Source organism: Theropithecus gelada, chromosome 2, assembly GCF_003255815.1.
Source record: "Theropithecus gelada isolate Dixy chromosome 2, Tgel_1.0, whole genome shotgun sequence".
Classification (NCBI taxonomy): Eukaryota; Metazoa; Chordata; class Mammalia; order Primates; family Cercopithecidae; genus Theropithecus; species Theropithecus gelada.
The window spans coordinates 99,909,882-99,922,348 of NC_037669.1; positions in this window are offsets into that span (position 1 = coordinate 99,909,882).

The window sequence follows — 12,467 nt, forward strand, 5'->3', positions numbered from 1 at the left end:
TTCTTTTCTTTTTTTCTGATGGAGTCTCATTCTGTTGCCCAGGCTGGAGTTACAGTGGCTCAATCTCAGCTCACTGCAACCTCCCCCTCCCAGGTTCAAGCGATTTGCCTGCCTCAACCTCCCAAGTAACTGGGATTACAGGAACCCACCACCATGCCCAGATAATTTTTGGATTTTTAGTAGAGTCTGGGTTTTGCCATGTTGGCCAGGCTGGTCTTGAACTGCTGACCTCAGGTGATCTGCCCATCTCGACCTCCCAAAGTGCTGGGATTACAGGCATGAGCCACCATGCCCGGCCTAAAACTTTTTCATAATTTCATCAATGGCATATTCCTAGGAGAAACCATAAAACGTTAAAAGAAACTGCTTTGCTTACACAGAAAACAGCCTTCTTGTATAAAATCCTGGGCTGGAAATTCTTGTCAACTGGTTACCCTTCTATTTTTTATTTTTTATTTTTTTTGAGACAGAGTCTCACTCTGTCACCCAGGCTGGAGTGCAGTGGCATGATCTCAGCTCACTGCAACCTCCACCTCCCAGGCTCAAGCTATCCTCCCATCTCAGCCTCACAAGTAGCTGGGACTACAGGCGCAGCCACCATGGCTGGCTAATTTTTTAGGGGGTATTTTTTTGTAGAGCCTTGGTCTTGCCATGTTACCTAGGCTGGTTTCAAATGTGGCCAAATTAAGTTCCCTCATTCTTCTTCACCTCATTTCCTGGAGTCAACCACTATTGTGCCTCTATCTCACTATAAGTTCCTCTTGTTTATTCTTGGCCTTTGTATACATTGTATCATATAGTATGTATTATTTTGGGTCTGGTTTTTTCAGCTCAACATTATATCTGTGAGATTCATCCATGTTATTCTAGGTATTAGGAGTTCTATCGTTTTTATTGCTGAGTAGTATTCCATTGCATGAGTATAACACAATTTTTTTTTTTTTGAGATGGGGTCTCACTCTGTCCTCCAGGCTGGAGTGCAGTGGTGCCATCATGGCTCACTACAGCCTCGACCTCCTGGGCTCCAAGTAACCCTCCCACCTCAGCCTCCCAAGGAGCTGGGACTACAGGCACTCATCACCATGGCTAATTTTTTTTTTTTATTTTTTTTATAGAGACGGGGATCTTACTAGGTTGCCTCCGCAAGTGCTGGGATTACAGATATGAGCCACCATGCCTGGCCCAGATGTAAAGTTCTATCAACTTCATCTTCTTTAAGATATTTTGTTTAGAGGCGACTGAGTCACTTCATTCTGGCTGGTTCCCCATACACCTTCATCACCATCCTGGAGATTTCCTTCCCATTTTCTCCTGTATTGGATCTCCTTTTTTTCTGGAGTCCGTGCCTTTCGTTTTCTTGGGTTAGTCTCTTCTTTTGGTGGAACACACCCTCCAGTTAGCTCCCTGTAAAAGGAAGCTGTCAGAAAATGTCTCTTTTCTATTCTCACACCTAACTGATCATTTGGCTGGATACAGAACTCTAGCTCGGACATAATTTTCCCTCAGAATTTTGAAGGCATTACTCCATTGGCTTCTTGCTTCCAGAGTTATTGTTGAGAAAACTAAATCCATTCTCATCTTCATCATTTGTATGTGGCCTGTTTTTTTTTTTTTTTTTTTCCCTCCCTCTCTGGAAATTTATAAGGGGTATTCTTTTTCTTTTAACGTTCTGAACTTTTATAGCATTGTACATTGGTGTAAAGTAATTTTTATTTATTGGACTGGGCCCTTTCAATCATGTCCATATCCTTCTGTTCAGGGTATAATTTTCCATGTATTTCATGGGTGATTCTTCTTTTTGAAATTTGTGTTATTCAGATGGGGGTTTCGGTGGGCTAGTCTTAGAATTTTGTTTTCTTACTCTTTTTCCCATTTCTTTGTGTTTTTTCTTTCCTCTCTGAGGGTTTGCCTCAATGCTATCTTTCAACCCTTCTAGCGAGTTCTTTTTTTTTTTTTTTTTTTTTTTTTTTTTTTTTGAGACGGAGTCTCACTGTGCCTCCCAGGCTGGAGTGCAGTGGCGCCAGCTCGGCTCACTGCAAGCTCCGCCCCCCGGGTTCACGCCATTCTCCCGCCTCAGCCTCCCGAGTAGCTGGGACTACAGGCGCCCGCTACCGCGCCCGGCTAGGTTTTTGTATTTTTAGTAGAGACGGGGTTTCACCATGTTAGCCAGGATAGTCTCGATCTCCTGACCTTGTGATCCACCCGCCTCGGCCTCCCAAAGTGCTGGGATTACAGGCTTGAGCCACCGCGCCCGGCCTCTAGCGAGTTCTTAACGTCTGCTATCATGTTTTAAATTTCCAAGAACTGTTTCTTTGTTCTGAATATCTAATCTTTCCTTTAAAAAATTGTTTCTGAGCTAGACGTGATGGGGTGTGCCTGTAGTTCCAGCTACTTGGGAGGCTGAAGTGGGAGGCTTGGGCCCAGGTTTTCAAGGCCAGCATGAGCAACATAGCAAGACCCTGTCTTTAAAAAAAAAAAAAAAAAAGAGAAAAAGAAAAAAAATTGTTTCATTTCATTAATATAATGTCCCTTATTTTTCTCATAATATTAATGAGTTTCCTTTTATGTTTAAAATATTTTTTCCTTGCACAGTTTCTGTTTCTTCCAATTAATTTTTTTCTTTCAGTTTGTTGGGCTCTTTATCCATATACCCTTGCTGATGGGTTTTGGCAGGCTATTGAATATATAAATTTGGAGTCAAGGGGAGAGGTTGGAGAATAAAAATTTTATCCAACTCAGAAAGCTGTTATAAAAATTAAGTGATGTAATGCATATAATTTGCTTAGCACAGAGTCTGGAATATAGTAAGCATTCAAATGTTTGATGTTATATTTTATTTTATTATTTAATGGCTGTGTCATACTCTTTTAGCATACAGATGAACATAATTTACCTAGCCATCCCTCTACTGCTATTGAAGATCAGACTTACTTTTTACTTTCTACTATTACATAAATAGGGATGAGTATTTTTCTGAAAATGGCTTTAGTCACATATTTTAAAGCTTTCATTATGTAATATATATATTTTTTGAGACAGGATTTTGATCTGTCACCCAGGCTGGAGCACAGTGGCACAACCGTAGCTTACTGCAGCCTTGAATTCCCAGGCTCAATGCATCCTCCCTCCTCAGCCTTCTGATTAAGCTGGGACTACAGGCATGTGACCCACACCTAGCTAATTAAATTTTTTATTTTTATTTTTATTTTTAGAGGTAGGGTTTCTTTATGTTGCCTAGGCTGGTCTCAAACTCCTAAGCTCAAGCAATTCTCCTGTCTTGGCCTCCCAAAGTACTGGTATTACAGGTGTGAGCTACTGTGCCCAGACTCATTATGGAATTTTCAATCATGTACAAAAGTAAAGAAAATGGTATAATAAACTCCCACATACCCATTATTTAGTTTCAACAATAGCCATTTTTGGTCAAGTATCCAAACATGTTCATGTTTAATGGACAATCTTGTTTTAACTATAGTATATGGATTCTATACCAGTGCTGTCCAATAAAAATATAATGTAACCTACAAATGAAAACCATGTTGGTAATTTAAAACATAACTTAATTGTAATCTAAAATTTTCTAGTAGCTACATTTGAAAAATATTAAAGAAGTGAAATTTATTTATTTATTTATTTAAGATAGGATCTCACTCTGTTGCCCAGGCTGGAGTGTAGGGGTACAATCATAGTTCGTTGCAGCATCAAATTCCTGGACTCAACTGATCTTCCATCCTCAGCTTCATGAGTAGCTAGGACTACAGGCATGTGCCAAGAGGCCTGCTAAGTTTTAAATTTTTTATACAGACAGAGTCTCCCTGTGTTGCTCAAGCTGGTCTGGAACTCCTGGGCTTAAGTGATCCTCCCACCTCACCTCAGCTTCCCAAAGTGATGAGATTACAAGTGTGAGCCATTGTATCCCGCCTGTGAAATTAATTTTAATAATATATTTTATTTTACTCAATATATCAAAATATTATTTTAATATATAACCAGTTTCCAAGTTATTAATGACATATTTTAATTTTTTTGGTACTAAGTCTTCAAAATCTAGTGTGTACTTTACATTTATAGCATATCTCAACTGGACTAGCTCAATAGCCGTATGTGCCTAGTGGCTCTCCTATAAGAAAGTGTGAATATGCTCACCAAACAGGGTTAGTGTGAAGCAGATCCCAGACATTTTATCAGTGTGTCCATAAATACTTCAATATGTGTCTGTAATAACAATGTCCATATTTTTAAAAAAGGTTTCCTTAGAATTACTTTTTAGAAATACGGTTATTGGGTTGAAGAATATGCACTTTTAAAATCTTGCAGCATATTATAGCTACTTTTTCAGAACATTAGATTAATTTACACTCCCTTCAGGAGTGTGTGATGGAGCCCGTGTCACCCTCATAGTGTGTATTTGGATCACTGACCATGGTTCTGAAATCTAGAGAAAGGCAATAAGACTTCCCCTCTGTTGTGAGAGGTCAAATTTTGTTTTGTTTTAAAGGCTTAAAACAAGTTTTATTCTCTTACAGTTCTGAAGGTCAGAAGTCTGAATTCAGTTTTACTGGGCTAAAGTCAACGTTTTGGCTTTAGAGGTTCCTTTTGGGGGCTCTGAGGGGATAATTTGTTTCCTTGCTTTTTCAGCTTCTCATGGCCACCTGTGTTCCTTTACTTGCCCCTTCCTCCATCTTTCAAGTGCATCATCCAAATCTTTACTTGTATTCATCATACCGCCTTTTCATCTGTGAGAAGTCAAGTTCTAGTGATGATTCAGAGGTGACTTTTAAGCAGACAAGAGCAAAGAGACACAAGCAGGAACCCGCCAGGCATAGTGGTGTGCACCTGTTGTCCACGTGGGAGGCTTAGAAGGAAGGATTGCCTGAGCCCAGGGCTTCAAGTCCAGCCTCAGCAACATAGACCCCATCTCTAAAATAAATGAATGAATAAATAAATAAAGTAAAATAAAAACATGGGCTTCTTGGAACTCTACTTTTATTTAGAAAAGAAGAAAGCAGATGACAGAAGATAGAGGGAGGTAATAATAACAAGAGAGACAGACTTCTGGGTAAAAATGGCTGATAGAGCACAAACATCTAAGTGCATATCTTCCTGATGCCCAACTAGAACAACAATGGGGGCTGTCCTTAAATACTTGTTTGTTTTCTTCTTTCTTTCTTTTCTTTCTTTCTTTTTTTTTCTTTTTTTTTTTTGAGATGGGGTCTCCCTCTGTTGCCTAGGCTGGAGTGCAGTGGTGCAATCTCAGCTCACTGCAACCTCCGCCTCCTGGATTCAAGCAATTCTCCTGCCTCAGCCTCCCCAGAAGCTAGGATTATAGGCACCCGCCATCATGCCCAGCTAATGATTGTATTTTTAGTAGAGATGGAGTTTCACTATGTTGGTCAGGCTGGTCTCGAACTGTTGACCTCAGGTGATCCACCCGCCTCGGCCTCCCAAAGTGCTGGGATTTCAGGTGTGAGCGAGCCACCACTCCTGGCACCTCGTTTGTTTTCTATTTAAGGTGAGGGGATAAAAAGCTGATTGGAAGTTTGGAGTTATTGATTCAAGCTTCACTGTAGGATAATCTGACTAGTGAACTCCAAATGCCAGCACATTTGTGTCCTTTCTCCTGGACTACTTGGATTCCTCACAAAGGAAGAATCTTCTAAAGCCCTAACTAGAGGGTGGAGTTAACCTAGAACCTGGGAATTGATGGAGTTAGAGGGCTTGGAGTCTAAACACTGAATATGCCTTGGTTTCCTTAATCTTGTTGTTTTGGTATGACACCTCCACCCCTAACTGTGCCTTGTGCCTTCCAGTTCCTCTGCTTGAGTTGGGAAGAGGCAGTCATTCATCAGCAAGGAGTAGAACAGATCTCGGAATCACTATTTTTCTTCTTCTTCTTCTTTTTTTTTTTTTCTTTTCAAGAAGGAGTCTTGCTCCATCACCCAGGCTGGAGTGCAGTGGTGCAATCTCGGCTCACTGCAACCTCTGCCTCCCGGGTTCAAGCGATTCTCCTGCCTCAGCCTCCTTAGTATCTGGGATAACAGGTGCTCCACCTTGCCTGGCTAATTTTTGTATTTTTAGTAGAGACGGGGTTTCATCATGTTGGCCAGGCTGGTCTCAAACTCCTGACCTCGTGAACCATCCACCACAGCCTCCCAAAGTGCTGGGATTACAGGCGTGAGCCACTGCACCCAGCCAGAATAACTATTCTTAAACAGTTTAATTATCTTTATTTTGCGCTCACTAACCAACTTGCAGCTGTACCTGATGCCACAGATTCCTGAGCTTTTTGAGAACACTACTGTTTAAATTGGTTGATTTTTTATTTTCTCATTGATTTAGGACTGTACTTTCTTGCCTCCTAAGTCAGTTACCCCTGGTCCACCAGGCTTTCGAGTGCCAAAATGTTACTATTCTTTTCTTTTCTTCTTTTCTCTCCATGCTATGGATATGTGCTGGTATAAACAGTTTTTTTTTTTTTTTTTTTTTTTTTTTAGAAAATAGTCTGGATCTTAACCTTCCTCTTACTAAGCGCTCTCTCCCTGCTTTATTCACATATCATTTAATAGCAACTCTATCCTTTCAGTCACTCAAGCAAAACTATTGGAATAACTTTTAACCCCTCTTTTTCTCTCTCACTCCACATACATTCATCAGCAAATACTGTGGGCTCTACTTTCACATATATCCGGGGTCTGACCATTGCTCACAGCCTCTACTGCTACCAACCTGGTCCAAGCTATCAGCAGTTCTCATCTGGATTATTAAAATCACCCACCAACTGGTTTTCGTGTTTCTGCCCTTGTCTCCTTTATTTTTTATCACTGTAACAAGAAACAGAAGCCAGATACCCCTCCTTTGTTCAGAACTCTCAATGGGGTCCCCTTGCACAGTCTACTCCCTGTTAACTCCCTTACCCTATCTCCCCCATCTTCCAGTCATTTATTCTGCTCCAATCACAACGGCCTTTGTATTTGTGGTCGCTTTTGCTTAGAATGCTCTTCCTCCAGATATTCAAATGGCCGACTCCTTCACATTCTCTAAGTGTTCGTTCAAATATCACCTTATCTGAAAAGACTTTTCTGACCTAATAGCAATCCCCATCTCATGCTCCTGGCACTTTCCTTTCCCCATACTCTTCTTTATTTCTCCAGATCACTTATAATCCCCTTGTACAGTGTGTATTTAGTTGGTTAGTGTATTTAGTTCTCCCTCACTAGAATGTTGGTTCCCTGAAGGCAAGGACTTTGTCTACATTGTTGATTGGTGGAGTTACACCACCTACACAGGATCTTACTCAGAGGATGAATTCAATCAACATTAGTTGAATGAACAAACGAACAAGCAGTTGAATTGAATGGCTATATTAAAGGAAACTGAGGCATAGAAAACCTAAGAATTTTAGATGAAGATCACACAACAATGAACAGCAGAACCAGGATGTGTGAACCAGGTTTTTGTGATGTCAAAGCCTGAGTTCTTAATCATTTTGTTTGACATTTGCGAATAATTTTTAATGAGATCTGAAAGTGCTAATAGTATAATGCTATGAAAGAATGAAATATAGCTTTGTAATTTCAGCATGATCTTAACTATGTACAAATGTGTAAAGAAAAAGATTTGGAAAGAAAAATATCAAATATACAGTGTGAGATTCTGAGTGTGTGTGTGTGTGTGTGTGTGTGTATATATATATATATATTTTTTTTTTTTTGGAGACAGAGTTTCGCTCTTGTTACCCAGGCTGGAGTGCACTGGCATGATCTCAGCTTACCGCAACCTCCACCTTCTGGGTTCAAGCAGTTCTCCTGCCTCAGCCTCCTGAGTAGCTGGGATTACAGGCATGCACCACGATGCCCAGCTAATTTTGTATTTTTAGTAGAGACAGGGTTTCTCCAGGTTGGTCAGGCTGGTCTCAAACTCCTGATCTCAGGTGATCTGCCCGCCTCAGCCTCCCAAAATGCTGGGATTGTAGGCGTAAGCTACTACGCCCGGCCTCAAAATATACTTTTTAACTTTTATTTAGAAAATTGTAAACATACACAAAGCAGACAGAATACTATAATAAACCCCTATGTCTCATCACCCCAACCTCAAGGACCATCAAAGTATGGGCCAGTTCTACCCCTACATTCTCCCTCCTCTGTGATTTTGAATCAATTCACAGATGTAATGGTCAATTTTTTTTTTTTGAGACGGAGTCTCGCTCTGTCGCCCAGGCTGGAGTGCAGTGGCCGGATCTCAGCTCACTGCAAGCTCCGCCTCCCGGGTTTACGCCATTCTCCTGCCTCAGCCTCCCAAGTAGCTGGGACTACAGGCGCCCGCCACCTCGCCCGGCTAAGTTTTTGTATTTTTTAGTAGAGACGGGGTTTCACCGTGTCAGCCAGGATGGTCTCGATCTCCTGACCTCATGATCCGCCCGTCTCGGCCTCCCAAAGTGCTGGGATTACAGGCTTGAGCCACCGCGCCCCGCTGTAATGGTCAATTTTATGTGTCAACTTGGCTAGACTATAGCACCCAGTTATTCGTTAATCTAGGTGTAGCTGTGAAAGTATTTTGTGGATGTGATTACTGCCCATAATTAGTAGATTTTAAAGGGGACTTAACCTATATAATCTGGGTGAGCCTGATTAAATCAGTTGAAAGTTCATAAGAGCAGAACTGAGACTTCTCTGAGAAGGAAGAAATTCCATCTATGGACTGCAGCTTTAGTTCATGCCTGAGGGTTCCAGCCTGCTCTTCCTGACGGCCTGCCCTACGGATTTAGGACTTGCCTAGCCAGCCCCATAGTCTCACAAGCCAATTCCTTGCAATAGATCTCTTCATACTGGCTATATTTCTCTGGTTGAACTTTGGCTGATATGCCAGACATATCATTTCATCTGGAAACAGTTCAGCAAGTATCTAAACCGGGGGTCCCCAACCCCCAGCCAGGCGGTAGACCAGTACTGGTCCGGGGCCTGTTTAGGAACCAGGCCGCACAGCAGGTGTTGAGCAGCGGGCAAACCAGCATTACCACCTGAACTCCACCTCCTGTCAGATCAGCAGCAACGCGAACCCTATTGTGAACTGCGTGTGTGAGGGATCTAGGTTGTTTGCTCCTTATGAGAATCTAATGCCTGATGATCTGAGGTGGAACAGTTTCATCCTGAAACCATCTGTGCCTCCCCACCCAGCTCCCCACCATCCATAGAAAAATTGTCTCCCACAAAACTGGTTTCTGGTGCCAAAAATGTTGGGGACCATTGATCTAAACAGCAAGGGTTCTTGAAAAAAAAATTCATGATACTATTATTATTATTATTATTTTATTTACTTATTTTGAGACAGAGTGTCGCTCTTCCGCTCAGGCTGGAGTGCAGTGGCATGATCTCTGCTCACTACAACCTCCACTGCCCAAGTTCAAGTGATTCTCTTGCCTCAGCCTCCTGAGCAGCTGGGATTACAGGCGCACACCACCACACCTGGCTAATTTTTGTATTTTTTGGTAGAGACGGGGTTTCACTAAGTTGGCCAGGCTGGTCTTGAACTCCTGACCTCAAGTAATCCATCCGCCTTGGCCTTTCAAAGTACTGAGATTACAGGCAAGAGCCACGGCGGTCGGCCAATTCCATTATTTTACCTAAACAAAAATTAACAGGAATTCCTTGATAATATTCAATGTTCAGATTTCCAATTATCTCCTTATTTTATACTATTAAAAATATTTTTGAACTAATGATTTTTTTTTCTAATACATTTAGAGAGGTTAAAAAAAAAGGGCAGGAGGCTCAAGCTGGGAAGAATTTTTTCCATAGTTCCAACAGAGGGCATTCAAGTCTCATGTTTCAAGAGAAAAGACAGTTGTCTCATTTCTATTACACCCTTAGTCATTTAACTCATGGCTTGTCATACAGTAGACTTTTGGTGAAAGTGTGATGAGTGAATAATGAACAAGTAAATGAGTGAAAGAAATATGTTTTAAAACTTGTATTTATTGGCTACATCCATGCCAGGCACTGGCTAAGTGCTGTATTTTCTCTTAACTATTCCATGAGGTAGGTATTATGCCCGTTTTATATATGAGGAAGTCAAGATTCAAGGAGACTGAAAGACATGATGAAAACTGTAGAGGTAATAAGGAGAAAATTCTTGAGTTAACCCAGATCTGTGACTTTATATCGTAGTATAGGACATACAGATAATGTATAAATGGTTGAAAAAGGGAATATCTGTAGCCACTACCTAGTTGTAGAATAACGCTGTCATCCCAGAAGCCCTGTTGTTATGAACTGAATATTTGTGATCCCCCAAATTTATATGTTGAAGCCCTAATGCCCCAATATAGGATTTGGAGATAGAGCCTTTGGGCGGGGAGATAACTAGGGTTAGACAAGATTATGAAGGAGTGGCCCTCAAGATATCCCAGAGTGCGCTCGCTCGCTCTCTCGCTCTCTCTCTCTCTCTCTCTCTCTCGCTCTCGCTCTCGCTCTCCCTGCGAGCTCAGAGGAAAGGCCATGTGGACACAGCATAACGGCCACCATCTGCAAGCCAGGAATTGAGCCCTCACCAGGAATTAGTCAGCTGATGCCTTGATGTTAGAATTCCCAGGCTCCAAAACTCTGAGAAGATTAATTTCTGTTGTTTAAGCCACTCAATTTATAGTATTTTATTATGGCAGTTCAAGCAGCCTAAGACACCCATTTATCCTTTTCCAGACACAGCCTCCATTTCCTCCCAAATTTCAGAGTAATAATTTTCTTGCTTTTCTTTAGCGTTTACCTGAACGTTTACTAAACAGTTTTGCCTGTTTTTAAACCTTGTATTAGGCCAGATGCAATGACTCATGCCTGTAATCCCAGCACTTTGGGAGGACGAGGTGGGCGGATCACGAGATCAGAAGTTCGAGACCAGCCTGGCCAACATGGTGAAACCCTGTCTGTACTAAAAATACAAAAATTAGCTGGGCATGGTGGCAGGTGCCTGTAATCCCAGGAGGCCAAGGCAGGAGACTCACCTCAACCCAGGAGGTGAAGTTTACAGTGAGCCAAGATTGAGCCACTGCACTCCAGCCTGGGTGACAGAGGGAGACTCCATCTCAAAACAAAAACAAAAACAAAAACAAAACAAAGACAAACAAAAAAAAACCTTTTTACTATGTAGTTCTTTTGTTTTCATTGATGTACAGTATTTTCTAGTATGGCTATATTGCTATTTATTTATTCATTTATTCCGTGGGATAGGCATCTTGGTTGCTGCTTAAAACATTCTTAGGCATGTATCCTGGTATATCTAAGACTATATATCACTAAGGTATATACTTTGGACTGGAATTTCCAGGTCATTTTATGTGCATATCTTCACCTTTATTAGACAATACCTCAGTTTTCCAGAGTGGTTGCATTAATTTACAGTCCCACAGCAGTATAGGAGAGTTCCAGTTCCACATCCTCACTAACACTTGGTATTGTCAGACTTTTAAGTTTTGCCAAACGAACGAGCATGTTGTACTATTTCTCTGTAGTTTGAATTTGCATTGTCCCAATAATGAGATTGCGCATCTTTTCATATGTTTATTGGACATTTAGATGTCTCCTTTTGAAAAGTGTATTTTCAAGATTATTGCCTGTTTAGAAAAATTAAATCATCTTCCTTTTTCTTACTGATTTGTAGGTGTTCTTCATATAATTTGGAAAGTAGTCCTTTATCAGTTATATGTGTTGTGAATACCTTCTTCCACTCTGTGGCTTGTCTTTTCACTCTTTTAATGATGTTTTTTGAGGAACAGAAGTTTTACATTTTAATGTATTAAGTATTTTCTTATGGTTAATGGTTTTTGTGTAGTGTTTAAGAAACCCTTCCCTTACCCAGGATCCTAAAACTGTTCTCCTACATTTTCTTCTAAACCTTTATAGGTTTTTCACACTTAGGTCTTTAAGCTACCTGGAAACAATTCTTGCAAGTGGAGTGAGGAAAGGGTCAAATTCATTTTTTCTCCATTAAGATATCCAACTGTCTTGCATTTTCCCACTGCTCTGATGTGACACCTCTGTTATAAATCAGGTGTCTGTATGTGAATGGGTATGTTAGACCACAGAAATCTAAAGCCAGATTCCTAACTACTATATGATACTGCCTTTCTGTGTGAAAGGAAAAGTTACGCAGTGGGTTTTAGACTCGTCCAGGCCCAAAGCTCAAGCCCCAATCCCTATCCCCCAAAGCACTCAGTGGCTGGGTAATGCTGGCATGTACTTTTACCTCTGAACCCATGCTTTTTTTTTACATAGTTGTAGTTAGGAATAGACACTATTTGTGATACTCATCACTTTTATCTTCCCCACATATTTCACATCAAAAGACTCACTTTGGTTGGAGCTTTGGGGTTTGGGGTTCCATAGTTGTATTAGTTCACTGTGACTGTGTAACAAATTACCACAAATTTAGTGGCTTTAAACATCATCTTTTTGTTACTTTATAGTTTTGTAGGTCAG